The 20180-nt window shown below is 41.5% G+C and overlaps 1 long non-coding RNA gene and 1 pseudogene across 1 annotated transcript in view; both read left to right on the top strand.

Annotated features, from left to right (window-relative positions):
• LOC107195566 overlaps window positions 1-13753 on the top strand; it is a 99649-nt gene extending 85896 nt beyond the window's left edge. Inside the window, exon 8 of the long non-coding RNA XR_003045911.1 lies at window positions 13663-13753. This is a non-coding gene — a long non-coding RNA (uncharacterized LOC107195566). The remainder of the gene's footprint in view (window positions 1-13662) is intronic.
• LOC112478849 lies at window positions 2344-2462 on the top strand (annotated as a pseudogene).
• Window positions 13754-20180: the final 6427 nt, after the last annotated feature.

Raw genomic sequence — 20180 nt, forward strand, 5'->3', positions numbered from 1 at the left:
CAGCAGGACAAATAGAAATCCTTTTGGCATCTTTTCACACGTGCTCAAGCCATATAGTTTCACAACTGGAAAATATGTATTAATTTTAAAACTGTTTCCTTTGGTATATGGCATTAAGTTATCTGTATAAATCTGGCCTCTGTTAGTGGTTATAACTTGAAGACCAGAAAGTTCTTTGGTTTAAGTCAAATTGATTAGTCCATCAGAGATTCCTTATCAGAACCCTCATATCTGGCTATCAACAAGATTCCCTCAAAGCCAGGTGTATCGAGGGCTGAACAATGTGGTCTGCCAACTCTTTGCCAAGTGCTGGTGAAAATGGGACCAAGGTGTCTTTGCCAGCGTAACTGAGAAGCACCTGGGTCCAGGGAACCTACTTATTTTGGTCCATTCATTTCTTCAGGACACTGCTTCTTATATAGGGTTTAAACATCTCAAGTCCAACCCGCATTGTTTTTTATGCAGATTTTTCACAGTATATTTTTTCTTGTCATCCTCCTCTTCACAGAGGGAAGCACAGTGAATGCCCTCCCTTGGATCTGGCCCATCCAAATAGTCCTACCAAAAAATTTTTTTCATTTAGAAAATATTTTAAATTGGAAAATTATGTCCTAATCTGCACCACAGAAGACAGTGTCAGCAGAACTCATGCTTTGAACAAAGACACCGTGGGTCACAGAAGTGAGGACTTTGGAATCAGACAGACTTGGATTCGAATCCTAGTTCAGCTGTTACTGGCTATGTGACCTTAGGCTGAACCTGACCTAAAACAGGTTTCTAAATCAAATTAAATCTGGTGATTTCAGGGTGTGTGGGAAATTCACTCTTAGTCGTTGTTGGGACTCGTCGCCTCCTGGAAGGAAAAAGGGACTTCCGGTCTCATCCATTCGTGGCTGCCGCTGCTCAGGCCCAGTCCCCTGGGGTCCACTCCAGCGGAGCGTCCGTTAGTGGCTCTGCCGTGACCTTGGCCAGCTCACTAAAGGGGTCTTTGCAGAATTCCCCAAACCAGAATTTGTGTTTGTCTTCTTAAATATCCTGCTGGCCATCATCACCTGAAGTCCTGATTCCAGCAGGTGTGTGCATGGGTCAGGGCTTTGTCCTTCATGGGACCCTGACCCTTTCCCCTCTCAGTTTTGGGAAAATCAGCCCCAGGGGTTAACTCCCTTTTTCAAGCCAACAAGCCTACAAGCCCACAACCTTCATACCCACAGCTCTGGGGATTCCAGCACCTTAATTCCTTTGGTTTCCCCCATTAAAACTCAATGTCTGCAGGTTAGTCCACCCCATACCCTAAGAATTCTCCACATTTGTTCTAAAACACCAGCAAAAAAAACCACAAAAACTTTACAACTGCCAACATTTATCACGTGCTCACATGGAGTCAGCTGCTAACCTAGAAGACCATTATGTATCTACATTTTAATTTATATAACAATCCTGGAAGGTGTTATTCCCATTTTTGCATGTAAGGAAATTACGGCTTATTGAGTTTGGCCACGAGCCTGCGGCTAGTGAGTGAAAGCATCTGAATGTGGACTTAGACCTCTTTGGTTACTAAACCCTGGAGACAGGGTCACTGAGCTCTCACTTTGCCAGTGACTGTGCCATCGGAGTATGTTTTCCCTTATCTGAAAAAATCAGCATAGAGTAATTGCATTCCAGAGTTTCCTTCCCTGTCAGAAATCTGGGATTCCGCTCAACTTCTGTTTTATTTCCAGTCTTTTTAAGCCAGAAAAATGGTTTGTAAACTGAAAAGAGCGCAGAAGTACAGCCGTCCACCGGGAGGTGTGCCCCAGTGGGAGGGAGATGGCCAGTGACTACCGATCAGAGTGAGGGGCTCTCAGGCTGCAGTTCGCTGAAGGAGCTTGCAGATACCTCATAAAACCCCAGAGTGGACTACCTTGGAAAAATTATGCAGAATTTGAAAAGGGTCGAGTAAAGGAGAAAAATGAAACCTTTGTCCAGGTTTTTAAAAAAGCAGGAGATTCTGGAAGCCAAATGGATGCTCTGGCTGTTTGATCACCAGCGAAACACATGATTCAGTAGATGGCTTGTGAACGTTTAGCAAAGTACATGGTATTAGTAGGTCCAACATGAGTTTACTGAGGGGCAAATAATGCAAAACTATTGTTTCTTTTTGCGAAAGAGTTTACATGTAAAGGGTATGTTGTTCACAGGTGTTGTCCTGATTTTATTAAAGCATTTAACCAAGAATTCTGTAAAGATGATAATGTGATTAGATCAGTGATTTCCTCAAACCCCCCTAACCCCACCCCGCACCAGACCAAGTTCTCTCCTCCATTCCATAACTCCTGGAAGGGAATTACTAAGAAAAGGGCCCAGGTCTACGGCCATGCCACTCTGAACAAGCCCGATCCCGTCTGATCTTGGAAGCTCAGCAGGGTCGGGCCTGGTTAGTACCTGAATGGGAGACCACCTAGGAAGACCAGGTGCCGTAGGCGTAAAAAAATAAAATATAAGGGATTGTAAGCTGACAAGGTCTTTGCAATCTGTGAGGTCAACCAAGGGTTGCCTCGCCTAAACAAAAAAAGAAAAAAAGAAAAAAAAGAAAAGGGCCCATAATCCATATGTTAAAAAAGCTCACCTGGGCTGGTCTATAGACTATATTCGTGAAACACTAACAGAAGTTTTCAGACTTTTGCGGGGACAGGAATCGTTTCATCAAATAAAATCTTGTAGAAAACTCTACCATATTAAAACAGATAAAGTGACATTTTACTAGTATAAATTTTTTGAAGTTTACATTTATGATGTTTACTGCAGAGTCAGAACAAGGCAGTCATGAAAAATAAAAATCTTGAAACAGGTGTTGATAACACTTGTATCATAGCTGTATTCACATTATCAGTATCTGTGTTTAATAAAATTGTATACTTTGCTTTAAATACATAATTGTTTTAAAATGTATTTTTACAGGTAATTACTTGGAAATTGTAACAAGGGTTTTTGTCTTTTTGTTTGTTTGTTTTTAAATAACTTGCCTTGGGATCTCAGGATATTTTCCATTAAACCAGTGTAAGGTAGGGAATATTTGTTTCAAAACGGTAACCCTGTAACTAAACTTATGGAAACAATTGCTCACATTCCTTATCATACATCTAAAGTCATACAGGAAATATCTAATTCTTAGAATAAATATTTACTCTCTCTCAAGTAGGATGTTATCACAAAGGACTTTTCACCGTGATGAAAGCAAAGCCATACCTATGCCCCGGGAGCCACACCTTGCACCTAGTGGCTTTGTATTCCTGTGCTGGCTTGGGCCACTTCACGAGAGCAGACTGTATGCACCAGTATTTTTCACAAGACTGAGGCGGGGCTATAACTCCCCAGTGTCACACTTACAAGAAGTCCACGTGGCACGTAGAGGCGGCAGAGGCGCCTGCTGTGGGGACTGCCTAAATCTCCCGGATGGGGCTTTTGGCACATGACCCTGTGTATCTGCACGGGGTGCACAGGTGGTCTCTGCAGTGAGGGAACAGTTTGCATGTGAGCCATTTCAGTGTCATCTGAAAAAGGATTGTAAAGATAAAGATATATCCGAACATATCTTTAAACATTAGAAACAAGATGGTGGTGGTATCCTTAGAGCACGTTCATAGAAATGTTTTTAAGAACATCAGCCTGATGTTGCCTGGATGCCTGGTTTATATTAGGAAAATGTTTGGTTCTCTGTGGAACAGAGAGATAAATTTGGGGATATCTAGGTAGTGTCGATGTGAAAAAAATAATGAAATTCAGAAAGTAAGTTTGTGTACACAAAGAATAGATTACCTTTGATTGTAGATGGAGGGTGACCTCTTCTGAACAGAGAATCAGGGAGGGCTTTGTGGAAGAGGAGAGAGATGGAGAGGTCCCGAGGACATGGAGAACTTGGATATGAGAATATTAGGGAGAAAGAATGATGTTCTAGGGGTCTTTACCTTTTGGGAGAATATAATTTTAGGGGAAAATAATGTCGATAACACTACCCTTTTAAACAGATTACCGTCTTCATTAATAAATCAGCTCTATATGCATTTTAAAATCTAATCTATTATTAATAAGCTCCGTAAAGGACCATTCTCATATAGCTAATCATGCCTGAGGTTTATTTCAAAGTGCTATTAGACAGTGATTCACTTGTTCAGATTTAGACCTTTCCAGTGATATTTTGCCCAAATTGGCTGACCCTTTAATATCTACATGCGTCATAAATTTGCCCTAAACCTGGCCTCTGCAGGAATTATAGCCATCCACTTACCCATTTGCTCACCCACGCTGGTATATTGAGCACCCATTAACGTGCCAGGTCCTGGAGAGTTCTAGACAGGGAACAAGTCAGAACTGGACAGGTGAATTGGATGCCTGGAAACCACCTGAAGTTCTTATCATTAAACTGTATTTAAAAAGATAATAATGTAACTTTCCCTGTAAACCGATAACAGCATAAAAGGTACACCTCCCAGAGCTTTTTACATTCTAACAGGGATCAAAGCTTTGCCTAGAACTACGTCTAATCAGGAAGCGTGTGAGGGTAATTGTGGTTGGAGCCTTGGAACTTTTCCAGCTTATATGACTTTTTAGGCAGCAGGGTTGGTATTGTCCTATTGTACTTTGTGGTGGGGACTGGCTCTGATAATATTCTTCCCTGGCAAGTAGCTTAAAGAAAACTCTACTGCATGGGAAAGATCAGTTAGATATACCATAACGGAAAAGAGCTCTTGTTAACAGTTTTGCTTTTCTGAGGGGCAGGAGAGCAAAGCACACTGAGGGAGTGCAGTGTTGTGCAGGTGCACAGGCTGCCAAGTGCTGTTGGTCATCAGGCAAGTCACTTAACTTCTCTGTGCATCCTTAAATAAGGATGAGAATGATAATAATATCCACCTCAAAGGATTGAGTGTCAAATAAGTTTCCACATACACACAGACACACAGCATTTAGAATTCTGCCTGCCATACAGGAATCATTATATTAAAAACTTAGCTGCTTTTTTTAGCTATGTGTTTCAGTTTGTTGATTTTCTGAGACTCTGTAATAGCTATAAGAGTGGGTAGGAAGCTAGATCAAATGAGGATCGTTAATTCCTCTTTCCTCTCACGCTCCCCACCCTCCTGCCCCACAGACCCCAGAGTTATTTGTTTTGTAAAGTCGTAACACCACTTTGAATGTATGACCTTGAAAATTTCTGATTTAAGTCGTTCTGGGCAAAGCTCTAATAGTTGGAAAATAAATCAGGCCTCCCACACATACCTGCTCAGCCAAGAATTTGTTTGCCCCAGGAGCTGTGGGTGGGCGGGAATGGAAGCAAGTGCACACCCAGGCTTGTGTGAACTCTCTGTTCTCGCTTGAGACCGGTGTGACCAGTGCTTCGTAGTCATTCCTTTTCATTCTCAATCCTAGAGAAACAGATATTTTCATTTCTTATAACATGCGTTTTTCTCTCTCCCTCCCTTCCCCGAGTCCTCATTTATTTGTTTGTTTTCTCATTTGTCCCTTGGTATTGATTGCACTTGGGCAAATTTCTCCCAGACCCAGGATGGCGACGCATAATGTACAATGATGAACCTTAGGGCACCCTGCATGGACCGCGAGTTTCAAAGTCTGTGGCAAGGCCTTCTGGAAATGTCTTGGGATTTTCTCTTGGTTCTTGTAGCCAAGCATGGAGACCCCCACCCCCATCTTTGCACTGGGGCACGTCACAGGTGCTTCTGCAGACCAGGGATGGCGACCCCCGTCTTTGCGCTGGGGCACGTCACGGGTGCTCCTGCAGACCAGGTGTGACTCCAGGGCATCTCCTGTCTGCATCCTGGCGAGATCAGCGAGGGTGGGTCAGTACGGCCCGTCAGAGACGGGCTCATTTTCCTGTTCCCGTGAAATGTGCTGCATCGGGACTTGTCGTCCTCGTGACCTCCAGTTATGGGTTCCTGGCTTGGTTCATGTTTTTGTTTTCAGCCTATTTAACAGTTAATCCCATTGTCCTAGTTCAGTCCTCTCCCAGAGCAGGTGTGTTCTTTTTCTGAGTGTGAGAACAGGCGTGTGTCGGGTCCCGTCCCGTGGGAGGCAGTCTGCGACAGGGCGGAAAGAAGACTCCTCGGCCCCTGGAAATCGCCATGGTCAAAGCTAAGAGTCCAGGGTGGTGTCCCCAAGAAGCAGCAGCTTCTTCGTGGCCAGCTGAGGAATTTTGAAGGTAGCAAAACCTGCTTTGAATTTTGCCAGTTTATTTCCCCTCTAGTTTGATGAAAGTTAAGAAAGAACTGGCAAAACTAAAAATGAAGATTTTGTTTTGAAAATTATACCCTATCTACAGCCTCAAATCAAGAATAACCACCAGGACATCCTGTTCCTCATTGTGTTTGCTGGTTGTCGGTGTTGCTGTCCCCGGCGCTCTGTGCAGGCATTTGTCACCTTGGAGCAGACCTGTGTCCTCTATCACTCAGCCCAGCCACCTCTTGCTGCCACTGTAGAAACCTGGAGGAGAAAACGAAATAATAATAATATTTAAAAAGATATGTTAAAATAAGTTTATCTGTATGATGACGTTAGGCCAGAAAACTTCTGCCTGCCATCTCAGAAGTACATATCTTAAAGCTGTTTTTTGAAGTCTCACGAAATGAAATGAAGACTTTTATTAACTCCCGGACTCAAACGTTCTCATTACGGAGAAGGTCCACTGTGCTTCCCTCTATAATAAGGAAATGGGGCAGCAGTTCACACGCAAACGGCCCCGCCGCCCGCTGCCAAGAGCTCGCTGCCTCTGAGTCAGGCATTGCCCCATCGCTGCGCCCCGTGGTGACACCTGCGGGGCCCAGAGACCTTTCTGTTGCCATCCAGGGCAGCAGCACAGGAAGAAAGTGGGAGTGAAGGAAGCGGGCTCTCGGCGAGGTAAGGGTGGGAATGTGTTTATGGTCCTACGTGGAGGGGAAGGAGAGAGGGGAGAAGACGCTCAGCCTGGCTGCCAGTGCTGACGCAGCGCCAGGCTCCGTGGGACAGTGGTCTGGTCTCAGGTGTGGGTGCACCTGTCATCTTCTGTTCTTTGGAAAAGGTACTGGCGTGGTTTATGGAAATCCTCCCAAATAGTAATTATTCTTAGCATTGGTTTTGTAGTTCTCAGATTTATTCACCTGTCTGTTCCTCCCTTGAGCGTTCCCAGCCAGAATGGCCCTTCATATAAGTAGTGACCGCAGAGCACTTACTTGTTATATTGTGAGACTCGCCCGTGGCGGGGGAAAAAGCAGATTAACTTAGGTGGAGATTCTTCAGAAAACAAGAACAAATGGTAAAATAAAATGTCCCTTATTTGTACTCATGAGTAATTAGAGCAAAGGCTTGCATGAATTAGGAAAGCTTGAGGACCCGGTTCGCTTTCTAGTATGCAGAGTTTTAACAGAAAGGCTTACAAAGTATCGCCGGGTTTTGCCAGCAGCAGTGTCTGTACCTGCTTTAATGATATACTTAGTCCAAACTTTAGGGAAATGCCTTGGGCACAGTTTCTGCAGGTTTCCCAGTAACTGTGAAAGATTGTTTTTTATATACAAACTTACAGGGAAAATTATTTGTGTTATTAAATAACATGTACATGTGTATTTTACGTGTAAATGAAAGCAGAATATTGAGACTATTTCTAAACAGTTACCTATTAACAATATTAAATTAAAACACACAAAATGATAAACCTTAATGAATGTCACAATGATTCATGTCTTGTCTTTCTATACAAAATAGGTTCATTCAGACTAACATTCCTTCCACTGTCAGGATTCCTACAAGTATACATAACAGGATAATTTAGGCATCATCTTCTCTTCACTTTCTGCCTCTCCTCTCTTTTTCTCTCCTTCACTTTTCATCGAATCTATGTCCAGGTCGCTATGGTTGGCACTGCAGATACACAGAAAAGTACCCCCATGATCCTGCCATCGGCCTCACGGTCGGAGTGTGTGCAGCAGAGTGAGGTGGTGCAGGGAAGAGAGCCGTGAAGTTATCTGGATGAGGAGCAGGCGCTCAGCCTGCTCGGGAGGAGAGAGACGGCACGGTACTCACAGGGGAGTGTTCTAGGCACCGTACTTGGGGTGTCCAGTGTCGTGAAACTGTCTTTGGGGGAAGGGCAGGCAGCCCGGCGGAGTTTCGATGTATGGATGCTGGGGAGGAGCGGGGTGGGCAGGATGAAGCTATTTCAGTAGTGAGGGGAGCTCACTACTTTGCAACCAAGACAGTTCTGTGGTTGAGAAGTGTATTTTGTTAGAAAGTGTTTTCTTATATTATGCCAAGTCTTTTTCCTTTTCTATTTTACCTTTGGGTTCAAGCCAAAGGAGCATCACAGAATGAGTCTGTCTGCTCTCCGCCACATGCCTTAATATGTAGGTGATGTGTCACTTCTTGAAATCTTGCCCCAAGCCATGTATACGTTTGTTTATCCTTCATAGATTTTTGATTAATAGCTTGTTTTCTTACTGTAACCCAGTGATAATTCCAGTTGGTCTTTTCGGAGTCTACAAACAGTTGATTTGATCTCCTCGATCGATGTTGTAAATCTCCGAAGCCATCATTGCCATTGCACCCTCCCGTCATCTAATGGCCTCTTTCTGCCCAGTCCCTCCCTCTGTGGTTTTGCAGGATCCCAGGGGGCGAGAGGCAGGCAGGGTTGTTCGTTCAGCCTCCTTTGCTTCTCCTACAGGCACCTCTGTCCCACCACCCCACCTCCTTTGGTCACTGTAGGGCTTTAGAGAAACAAAACGCAGGCCTTTCTCGTACATGTGCTGGGGACCCTTGTCCTAGAGAAACAGTATATGAATTTTTTGCAGTCTCACCACTGTTATTTCATACTTTAGAAGCAAACTAAGAAATACATACCTACCTGTGAAATGTTAATAAAAATGAATTGGGATGAACTGAAGTAGCTCAGAAGTTAAGGGTCGAGAGAGGCGTGTTATAGCTCGGGTTACATTACCACATGAGTTATCTGTAATTAGAAAATATCAGTTATATTCTGCAGGAGAGATCTGGCCATATGTGTAATATGAGGCCCCTCTGCCAGACAGTGGAGAGATCAGGTCCTAGAGAGAGATTCTCAAGGGCTAATTGTTTATAGAAGCCAGTAGTGCCAGTACCTGCAAGCAGTCATTGATAAAAGTTTTATATTTTCCCAGCCAAACCACGGGTGTCTGGATTAGCCTCTTTACAAAAAACAAACAAACAAAAAAAAAAACAAAAAAAAAAACAAACCCAAAAAACGATGGAAAACGTTCTGTAATTTTGGAATTACTCACTTTATGTAGGAGCTCGGAGCTTACCTATTAGCAGTGGTCCGTTGTAGGGACTCTTGTCTATCTGGGGAGGGGAAGGGAGAATAAAAAAGAGAACCATATGTGGTTGCTCAAGTAGAAGTTTCAGATCTAATCGGTTAGCTAAGGATGCCCCAGAAAAGACTGTTTGCTGACTGCTGGGGTTTAATGATCCTACACCATGGAGGGCAGAGTCTTGTTTTCAGTATAAAACAATGTCTTAAATGCAGTTGTTTCAGTCTCTGTCGGTGGTACTTACAAGGGACTAGAAGGGAGGGGGAGGAAGGAAGGACAGTGAGTACGTGGTCCGTGTCGGCATCCCTGGAGAGCCTGCTAGCAATGCAGAATCTCAGGCTCCAATGCAGAGCCACTGAATCAGAATCTGCATTTAAACAAGACCCCTGGGCAATTCCCGTGCACATTGAAGTTGGAAAAGCAGTGGGTGATCACAGTGCTTGATTCACAGGGACGATTTACCTGTCTGAACACACTTGGAGAAAAGCTGAACAAATAAGGCATATCACCTCCAGGTATTAAATGTCAAGGATCAGAGTTTAATTTTGTTTGCAGCTGGAGACCAGGACAACGGATAATGTTTGACTAAACAGCAACGTTCTGTTTGCGGGAGGCTAGGCGTTTGTTTATTGCACAAATGAGGCGTTCCGTGGCTTGAGGATAGTAAGTGAGGGGCTGCTTTTCTGCCCTGGGGCAAGTGGAATCCATGATGACAGCTGCAGGTAGTGATCTCCCCCTACTCTTTCTCCCCCCTCCCACCCATTAAACAACAAAGCAGAGAATAAAAAGCCTACTTTAATTTTTTTAGACTTCCATCATGTCTATTTTTTTTTTACTTGACATCATGTTATCATCAAGGATTTTTCAAGGAAAAGGGTCTGTTCAGAAAAGCGTGGCTTATTTAGTGATGGGCCAGGCATTCCTTCCAGGCTGGACTCAAACTGGCATTGCTGACAAATGTCAGTTTAAGATTATGCTGACCTAAATCTTACTTGAGAAGAATACCTCTGTTTGGGGTTTATCCTGTTGTACATCACTAGATTTCAAGTGGAAAACCTTTTGTTAAGTAGAGTCATCAACTATCATGGTAACACGTATAGAAAGATCTTTCGCCTTACCTAAGGAAGCCTTTTATTTTCAAATTAAACAAAAAATGGTAATACAGTGGTACCTAGTATGGCAAGTACTTGTATGTTTAGTTTTTTTTGTAATGTGATGCAAAGAATTTTTGATCTATTCCACTGTGATGATCGTATATTCTCTATAGATAAAAATCCACTAACTTTTCTTTTGTAAAAGTAATAATAAAAAAAAAAAAAAAAAAAACCTTTTAGGGATAAGAAGATGAAGAGTACTAAATTAGAGTTAATCCCAGGGCATTTCCTTCGGGTTCCGTGAAGAATCCATCAACTTTTTAGAAGCACTGTCGCTCCATTGTAGTCCAAGCCACCGAACTCTCCTGCCTGGATTGTTCCAGTCACCAGTCCTGCTGCCGCCTCCCTTGCCCTCTTCAGTCTGTTCTCAACACAGCAGCCAGATCATATCTGTCTCTGTCCCGAACGTCTCAGTTATGTTCCATGACTCTTGGAATAAAAGTTCAAGGCCTTATAGTGCCCCGAGAAGCCCATCACTTATCTCTCTGGCCCCACATCCTGCTACTGCTGTCTCCCTTGCGTGTCCTGGGTCAGACACTTCTGCCTCAGGGCCTTTGCACTTTCTGACCCCACAGTTTGTTACTATCTTTTTGAAGATATCTACATGACTCTTCCCCCAAACTTCCTTTGGGTCTTTGCTCATATGTCAATTTCTTAGTGAAGCTTTCCTTGACCCTCCCACACACAGACCTGATGTATTTTATATTTTACTTAATACATGTTCATTGTCTGTCTCCTAGAATGTTACCTCTTTGAGAAGACGGGGTTTTGTCTTGTTGAGCATGTGTCCACAGCACCTAGAACAGCGCACGGCTCATTCGAAGTGCACACTATTGAATTAATTTAGAGTCAAGGGCATTATGGGACTTCTTTCTACCAATTTTGTTCTCATCTTCATCATGTAAGTGGACTGAAATGTTAGGAGAACATCTTTAAGATATTAACCACAGCTGTGAGCCATTTAAAACAGTCTACGTAGTAAGTTAGGGAATGCCAATTAGTCATTGATTAGTAAGGCAAACGGGAAAACACAGTCGGTGCACAGCAGGTCTCCTGTGTGCCATGCCTGCAGAGTCAGGCCCTGGGGGTAGGAGGAGGAGCAATGTATGGAGCCTTCTTCGGGGATCTTCACGCCTTCTTGCTGTCGGCCCCTTAGTTGGCCAGCATCCCACAGCAAGCTCACAAGTCCCCCCTCCTCTGAGGGACTGCTGCTTTGGGTGTGTGTGTGTGTGCAGTACTCATTTGCCAGTGTTGTCTCATCAAGGGCTTCCTTTGGCCGCAATTTATGTTTTCCTTTTTGTTTATAGCGTTTCTTAGTAACCCACTGCCACAAGTTCTCATTGCAGAGCAGAGTTGCTACCAAACGTATCTTGAACTTTGTGCTATTTCTCTCTCAGTATCTTAAGATTTATCTTGGCCATGGAAGTCTAGGAAGCAAAAAAGTTACAGAAGTGAATATAGACAGAGCTCATTTAATTATGGGCACCCCAGGGTGGGAGGGCACATTGGGGAGGATGGAACACACTCAGGGAGTGTGTTCTACCTGGCAGGATTATCTGTTTTGGTGATGGATGCAACAGAGCCTAATAGCCGAAAGCCATCTCTCATTCAGTAAAACGTCTCTTGAATTCTCTGTCGTACAGTGTGCTAACGAAATGAGCACAGTGTCCAATCTTACGGAGCTTCGTATAGTCTAGTGAGAGAGGGAAATGTGGATTAAATAATCACAGAAACATGTGATTATAAACTGCGGTATGTGTCACAAAGGAGAAGATCAAGGTGCTGTGGGAGCCCTGTCCGAGTCTTGGGGTCACGTGACGTTTAAGCTAGGATCTGCAGGTTGCTAGGCACAGGTGTGCTTTGCGGGGAAGGGGCAGAGTGTGTGCGTTCACTTGCAGACTGAGGAAATGAGGTGTGCAAAATCTGTGCGGTGTTGAGGGATTTTGTGCGTTAACAGGAGTAAAAGGAGACCAGGGTAGCTGAAGTGTGAGGATGACGGGGAGAGTGGCACGTGGAGGGGCTGGAGAGTGAGCAGGGCCAGAGCTGGCATGTAGAGTCGATTTGGTGTATTTACTGTAGGACCAACGCAGGGCATTAAAGGGGTTTCAGTAGGGCAGAGCCGCAATCTGTTTTTTGTTTTTATATGTTTGCTTTGGGCACACTGTGCATAACAGACTGGAAGGGAGAAAGAGTGGAAGCTGGAGGAGCAGCTGGAGTGTTATGTCTGAGCGAAGGACCATGGCAGCTTGGGCGAGGAGGGTGGTGGGAGAGGAGGTAGGAGGGCGCTTGTCTGCAGAGAGAATGTTGGAGGATGTTGGCATCTAGATTGTGATTGCTCTGATGTGCTCACTGAACAATCTACTATTAATTTGGCTTGATCTTTAACCTGCCCAGAAGGTGCCTTTACCTGGGATTTCGGGAAATATTTTCATCAGCTAAAGAAATATGAATACATTGGTCAGGCTGGATGAAGCAAGTGTCCATCCAGGCTGACAGTTATATTTTTCCTTGTAAATGGATACATAGGTATTATGGCTTTATATGCCAATCTCTTGTGAGCTTGGGAGCATAAATGAGTATTGATAAACATGATCTTTTCTGGAACTTTAGTGAAATAGACTTCAGGAGCCAGCATAGTCGAGGGACAGAACCTAGACATCACGAATTCCCTGAGGTCAGTGTCACCTGGTGGAGACTCTCTGAACAGCAACCTTTCCTAGGCAACACCATCTTTTTGGATGATGCTATTCCATGATCTTAAAAAAAAAAAAAAAAAAAAAAAATTAAAAACCTATTATAGCTACATCCACCCATCGTGTCTATCTTTAGAACAGCAATTATTTCACTCAGTGGGGAAAGGTGCTGCCCACCTAGAAAAGCACCTCAGAGGCAGTTTGAGAAGGCATGTGAGATGCAGAGGGATTCAGAGATAAGAAGAATTATTTCTCTATGCATGTTTTTCTCATGGCATGTTTATTTCTTTAGAAACCATAAGGTAATTTGTTTTCCAAGTCTCTCTCGTCGTCTGTACATATAGTGATACTGTCTTAATGGGTCTAGTCAGGAACTCAGTAAAGTTAGGCAGCTGAAATAATTGAATTTCCATGAAGCCCTTTTGGTACTTTGGCGTTCAGGAGATATTTAAAATGATATAAAATGGGTGTGCATTTGTGACTAATCACTAAGAATATTTTCCTCATCTTTTGCAGGGGAAAAAAGAAGAAACAGAGATACAACGGGATTAACTGCTGCACAGGTAACCGAAATCGGCTGGGGTTGAGTATACATTGGTTAAATGAGTTATAATATTTGTGAAGTCTTCAGAAGGGTAACTGTCACCTAGGAAATACTATAGAATTATTTGCTATTATTAAGTTCTTTTCAGTGTACCTGAACCCAAAACAGACGAGTCATACAACCGCCCGACAAAAACAAACCCTTTGCTCTTAATGTAGGTGCAAACGTCACTGGCAGATGTGGCGTCGTCTCTGTGTGACCTGTGACGGTGGCCTGAGCAACTTAATTTCTTAGTCTTTGAGCGCCCTGAGAACTTGAACTCCGATTCGTTTTTGGTTTTGAGCACTCATTCGTGATGACTTTTAGAAGTGTCAGATGAGTTTCAAGTTTCTGAAACAAAACAAGCTCCTTTAAAATTCTGGAAGAAATTGTTGTCTATCATTTGAGGGAAATGGCTCAGTTTACAGGTCGCCCCTGAAATGGCTCGTGGGTAGTGAAAATAGAGAGGATGGCCTTAAGAACAGCGCTCACATTTTCCGATGATGGCCGACGATAACTTGGAGTAAGAAGTTTTAAACTGTCGACCCTGCCTAGGTGCTAACTTTTATGTCATGAAACTGTTGGTGTTACTGAGACATACTGACACATTCAACAGATGCTAATTTGAGGGGCCATTTTATGTACCAAGTATCGTGCTTGGCGTTGAGATGGCAAAGTTGAACCTGTCACCTTCCTTCTGACCCATCCCGTCTCTCTGGATCTGCACCAACCCCTGCCTTTTTTACCTGGCTGCGAGGAGGCTTGGGTCTCCTGGCCAGACTAATGCTCGGGACCCCACCTTTCCTCTCCAGCTCTTCCGTCTCCCCTGGTTCCTCTCCCTCAACACCTCAACAGTATTCATGGTGCAGAGAAAACACCCTGGGTGGGGCCCACAGTCTGATTTCGTAAAGTTAAATGTTCCTCTAGTTGGCATTCATAGTGTATCTTTCTCTCTGTGCCATACCGCGCCCCCTCCCCCCCTACCCTGCCCAACTTACTTTTCATCATTTACAGAGTTTATTTTCAATACTCCGTCATTTTCTGTTTTACCATGTTTTTCTTCTGGGACTTTGGAAGTGACTTTTCTATTTGGCAGCATTACAGATGACGTTATTAACTTGAGAGAGGCGGGCACTGGTGGTGTACTCAGTATATCAGAGCGTTCCAGAGCTTTTTATTGGAACCCACAGGAAGAAATCCGCGTTACATTAGAGCCCAGCGCACACATCTGTACCTGTGATGTGTGGGTTCCTGAAATAACACCTTCTCTCTATGTCAGTCGTGGTAGTTTTCTAAGTCTATCGTAGTCTATCACTTTTCATTTTTTCTTTTTTCTCTCCTATTTTTTTTTTAATTAAAAAAAATTTTTTTCAATTACAGTTGGCATACAATATGAATTTTAAGTGTATGGCATGGTGATCAGACATTAACTTAAGAGCTGACCACCTGCTAAGTCTAGTACCCATCTGACACCATTCGTGGTGGTTACGATATTATTGACTATATCCTCTGACTATATCTACTTTATGTGTCCATGGCTGTTTTTATCTCTTCTTTTTGAATCTCCTCGTAATGGAATTCATGACCTGCTAGTCTGGAATACTTTGACAAACTTGCAATATTTTTATGCTATGCTAGGGAAGCATGTTTTCTTGTCTTTCTCTCCATTTCCTGTAGTAATGCGCACAAGTCTTCTTTATGCGTAAAAATCCCTTCCAACTTGTGTTATCTTAATTTTTATGTGCAAACGTTCTCCTTCCTTTTGTGACTAAACTTCTGTTTCTATTTTTTTCACATATCATTCACTCGTCAACTTTTTTTCCGTTGAAACTTTGACATTTCTCTCCTGGCCAATAGCCAAGAATCATTTTATTTACCATTTTGAATGAAATGGATTCTTCTGTACTATTAGATCTTGCATATATTAAGTATAATTTTTAAAAAAGTAACTTATTTTTCATTAAATTCCTATATTTTTTTAGATATACATATTCAATTTCTCAGAAATATAACTATTTTGATGGTCTGATCTCCTACTTCAGGCCCTTCTTGGTCCAGGGATCACAGAATTATAGTAATTGGAGAAGGGGGTTGTCTGTACCTCCTTGGTTGGTGTCATGGGCTGCATAGAGACACCTGCTGGCCCAAATGCACTATTGCATCGTTTTTCTATCCTGAAGTCTGTCATTTTTAGGACCTTAAACTTTCATACTACACAGGTAAGCTTGAATATTGGAATGCATTGAAGTCACACACCTAATCTCAAGCATTTTTACAGTTTCTAGCTCAACATTTAATGAAATGAAATGAATTCATACCATATCACCTATTCGAGAAGTTATCTTCTGGGGGAAAAGGATGTCACGGGAAAACTTGATTCATTACTTTCATGTGTTCTTAATGGGGCTACAAAATAATCACTTAATAGAGCACCCAGCAAGCCAGCATCCAGTTTAAACTTTTAGAAATGACAATGCACTCTTCCAAGAGAGTTAAGAACTTAAGTTTTAAATTCGAGTTTGCAGCTTGGTTTATTACATGAAAGGTATGTTTTGTTCTAGCTGTAAGTCTAGTTTTGGAAAAAGCGAGAATCTAAAATCTGTTGTTTGTTTCGAAGCCCTAATTAGAATACCATAGTGACTTTTGTGTAATGCTTATTTTAGCAAAATTCTCATTGATTTCAGAGGCAAGTTTATTTATAAACATATACATTTAAGATTACTCAGTGCATAAAACAAATTACAAAGATTATAATGTGCGAAACAAAACTAAACTAATATTCACCTGTCTTTGAGGAATGTTTCTTAGGTTTCATAGGCAGTAAATGAGACAGCATTTCCCAGTTTTGTGTCCTTGTTTACTCACAGCACACAGTGCATGCCTGGAAGCCGAGAGGAAAACACTGTTATGTGTACGTTAGTCCTGTTAACCAGTAACTTTGAGAGAATAAGAAAGAGGACACTAGATCCATGCCCCCTGCTATGACTCCATCAGAATTTACTGCTTCTTCCCTTTGTTTCAAAAGATAAACTCAGTATTACAGGACAAGGTTATACCGGCTTCAGAGAATGGCAGAGCTGAAAAGGATGTTCTTAATAGTTCAAGGGGACAAATTATGGCAGAAATCCAAACAGTGTTTGGGAATACAAAATACCGTGTTTGAGTTTAATAAGCCCAAACAGAGAGAGCAATAGGTATTTTTAAAAATATTTCATACTTGTCCAATTTTCCTGGCCACTTCCTTTATTTTCTGAGAAGGGAAACAAGTGGAAATAGAAACTATTATTCTTTTAATCAAGGCACCTAGATTGATCATGAAAAGCATGAGAAGTCACATCAGGTAGCCAAGCACTTTTTTTAAAAGCGTGAATAAAAGAATAACAAGACAGTAAACAACAGGATTTTAAACAGCGTGTTATAAGTTGCTAATTTTGAGCTTCGATGCTTAATAATACTAAAGTCTAATTATTTATATTGTTGTCATGAAATAAGATAAACAAAATGCCTGGTTCTTTTTAAGTGCTCAGTTCATAGGAGCTACTATTATTGCCATGTGCAGAAGTACTCATGGTACTCTCAGCAAATTATTTTAGTTGTGTTTCTTGTACTTAGAGATGCATTCATTTTGATCTAGCCTATGTATTTTTGTGATAATTTATACGGCAGAGAAAACGATGATGTTAATAGCATTTATTGTGTCCAAAGTGCTAAGCATTGGGTGAAGAGTATGAGGGCAGATACTGGTGTCATCCAGTTATACAGAATGTGCATGAGAGAAGAAAGCTTAGTCAGGTTCGTGTGTGAAGGATCTCAGTTATAGAAACCCTGTCGGGAATCGGCGATAACCATGGTCTCATCAGAACCATATGCTATTTGGCTCCAAATACTGTTGCCGCAACATTTAAAGCTCTAAAAAAAAAACTTTTGGTTTTACATTGTTAACAAGCTGTGATTGCCACACAAGGAAAATACTACTTATTAAAAGAGAGGGGGTTTTAATAGAAAAAATCAATAAATAAAACCTCAGATTTTTCTAAGTTTGAAGCATTACTAATTGTTAAATATTTTTAAGTAACTATTTTCAATTTATAGTCTACTGTTTAATTAAAGATAGCGTCCTATATGTATCTCTCTATAGATCAAGTTGAAAGAAGCATTCTCCTTTAAAATCTGTGTAACCAACATGAATATCTGAGTATATTTCCTGAATATCTGGCATTTTCAGTTGGACCTTTTAGGCAGATAGATTCCCAAGGATTTCAGTATTTTGGGTATGTCTACATCAATAACTGGAACAAAATAATTCTGGCACCTCTGACTGAAGGGGCAAATTAATATATGTGCATAACTCGTTTTCAATTTACCACCTTAATGTAAAGGTACAATAGCATGGGTAATCCTAAGTTTTCCTTTCACAGTAACTTATGTTCTAGTTTAGTTTTGGCTTTGTATTCTTTGATTTCTGGAGTTCACAGCAGCTTGCAGTGGGTTTGGAAGTGGCTCAACATGCATTTGTGAATGAGGTCTATTTCTGTAATGAGACTATGTCGCAGATGTCGGCAAAGGTTAGAATTAATACATAGGGAGTTTATTACGTTTCCATTTTGGATTCAAATTCATTTCCTAGTCTTAAAACTGTGAATGTCCAGGACTCAGCAGGCAGTTAACCCTTGAATCTGTGCTGACAAGCCTACCTATATCCCCTCCCCCGCTGTTCCCATTTTTTTTTTTTTCCTTAAGGTGAAATTAGTATAGGATTAAGATCAAAGATATTTGAAGGGGGAAATAAGTCACAAAATGATTTAAATTTCAGCATTTGAATTTGGAATTGAAAGGAAGGTTAAAGGACATTCACCTTAACCTTTTCAATGGACAGATAAGGAAACAGTTTCTGAGAGCCGATAGGACTTGCAGAAGGCCACAGAGCTATTACCAGGACAGGCTGATACCGACAGGTAGAAAGTATTTATTCAACCAGAAGTTCTAATCTTTATTTTTCATCTTTATTGCGGTATAATTGACAAATAATACTGTAAAATACTGTAAAGTGTACTGTAGATGATTTGATACACATGTACATTGTGAAAGGGTTCCCCTCACTTTAACAGTTTTCAAAAATGAATATTAAACTTCAGACTTGACTTTTTGTTGTTGTTTTTTAACACACTAGTTGGAAAGTGTGTGTCTTAGCAAACTGGTAGTGGAAAGCAAAGCCTACTCATTCATACCCAGTTCACTGTTTTTTCCATTCCACTAGATTGGGGGCCGCCTGACACGTGCACAGATAGGAAAAAAAGAGGGGCCCAATCTTTGCCTCAATAACAAATGAAGGTTTTATGGGATAATTTTTAAACCTGAACCACTTCCTTTTCTGATCTTTCCCTGAGAAGTTTCCCGTCTTTGTCAGCTGTGCGTATCCCTCTTAAACCCAAGAAAGAGCACCCCTAATTCCTATATTCTAGGGAGGCCTCTGGCAGATTCCCTCAATAAACAAAATGCTCCTGTTTAGAAGGTTCTTATCCACACGACTTTGACTGGAAGGCCGGCAGTTGCATTGTTGGCCATTAACTTCTAATATGAGTGCGTCGTGTTTGGAGAGGCTGCACTTTTACATTTGACTCTCCTCCTCCCACCCCATAAATCATTCAGCATCCCAGTTTTTAAAAATTTAATTCCCACAACCAGCTACTATTCTCATCTGGATGGCCGTCTTGAAAATGAATGCTCTTGGTCCCAAGTTCAGTTAATGAGACAGGATAACTGGGCAGGAAAATGAGCATCATCACCAAAAAAAGTCCCAGTGTGTAATATCACTAGTAAAAAGTGTCATATTTGTAAAGTGCAGACATTACTATTTTTTTATCCAAAAGCTGTATCTTTCTTAGAAGCTGACCGACTAGGTTGGTGCGTATGTGAGTCATCCTTTTTTTTTTAACTACAGAAAATGTACTCTCTGACCCATGTGAAAAGTATTGGTTTTAGACCCAGTGAATACCTAGTAGAAATATAACAGTGTAATCTGACCTGGAAAAGAAATAACCTAAATATACTTAAAAATAACCTAAAAGTAATCATGGTGATAAATAGTAAAATTATATTTCTGGCTTGTAGAATGACATTGACATTGTTATGTAGACAGTTATTCAGTTAGAAATTTTATTTTGACTCCAGCTTCTATATATTTTTAATAAGGAATGTTAAATCATTGCCTTACTTTTAATAAGCTACCTGGAGAATGACTATGTATGCATTGTCAAAATATACTAAAGCCTCAGATTTTGTCTGTTATCTGAATATTTCATTGTATTTTGAAAGAATTATTCTAACAGTTTACTTCTCTATATCACAATATGCACTGCATCTTTATGCATTAATTATGTGTGTGTGTATATATATATATATATGTGTGTGTATATATATATATATGTGTGTGTGTATATATATATATATA

The sequence above is a fragment of the Pteropus alecto genome, unplaced genomic scaffold, assembly GCF_000325575.1.
Source record: "Pteropus alecto unplaced genomic scaffold, ASM32557v1 scaffold22, whole genome shotgun sequence".
NCBI classification, from domain to species: domain Eukaryota; kingdom Metazoa; phylum Chordata; class Mammalia; order Chiroptera; family Pteropodidae; genus Pteropus; species Pteropus alecto.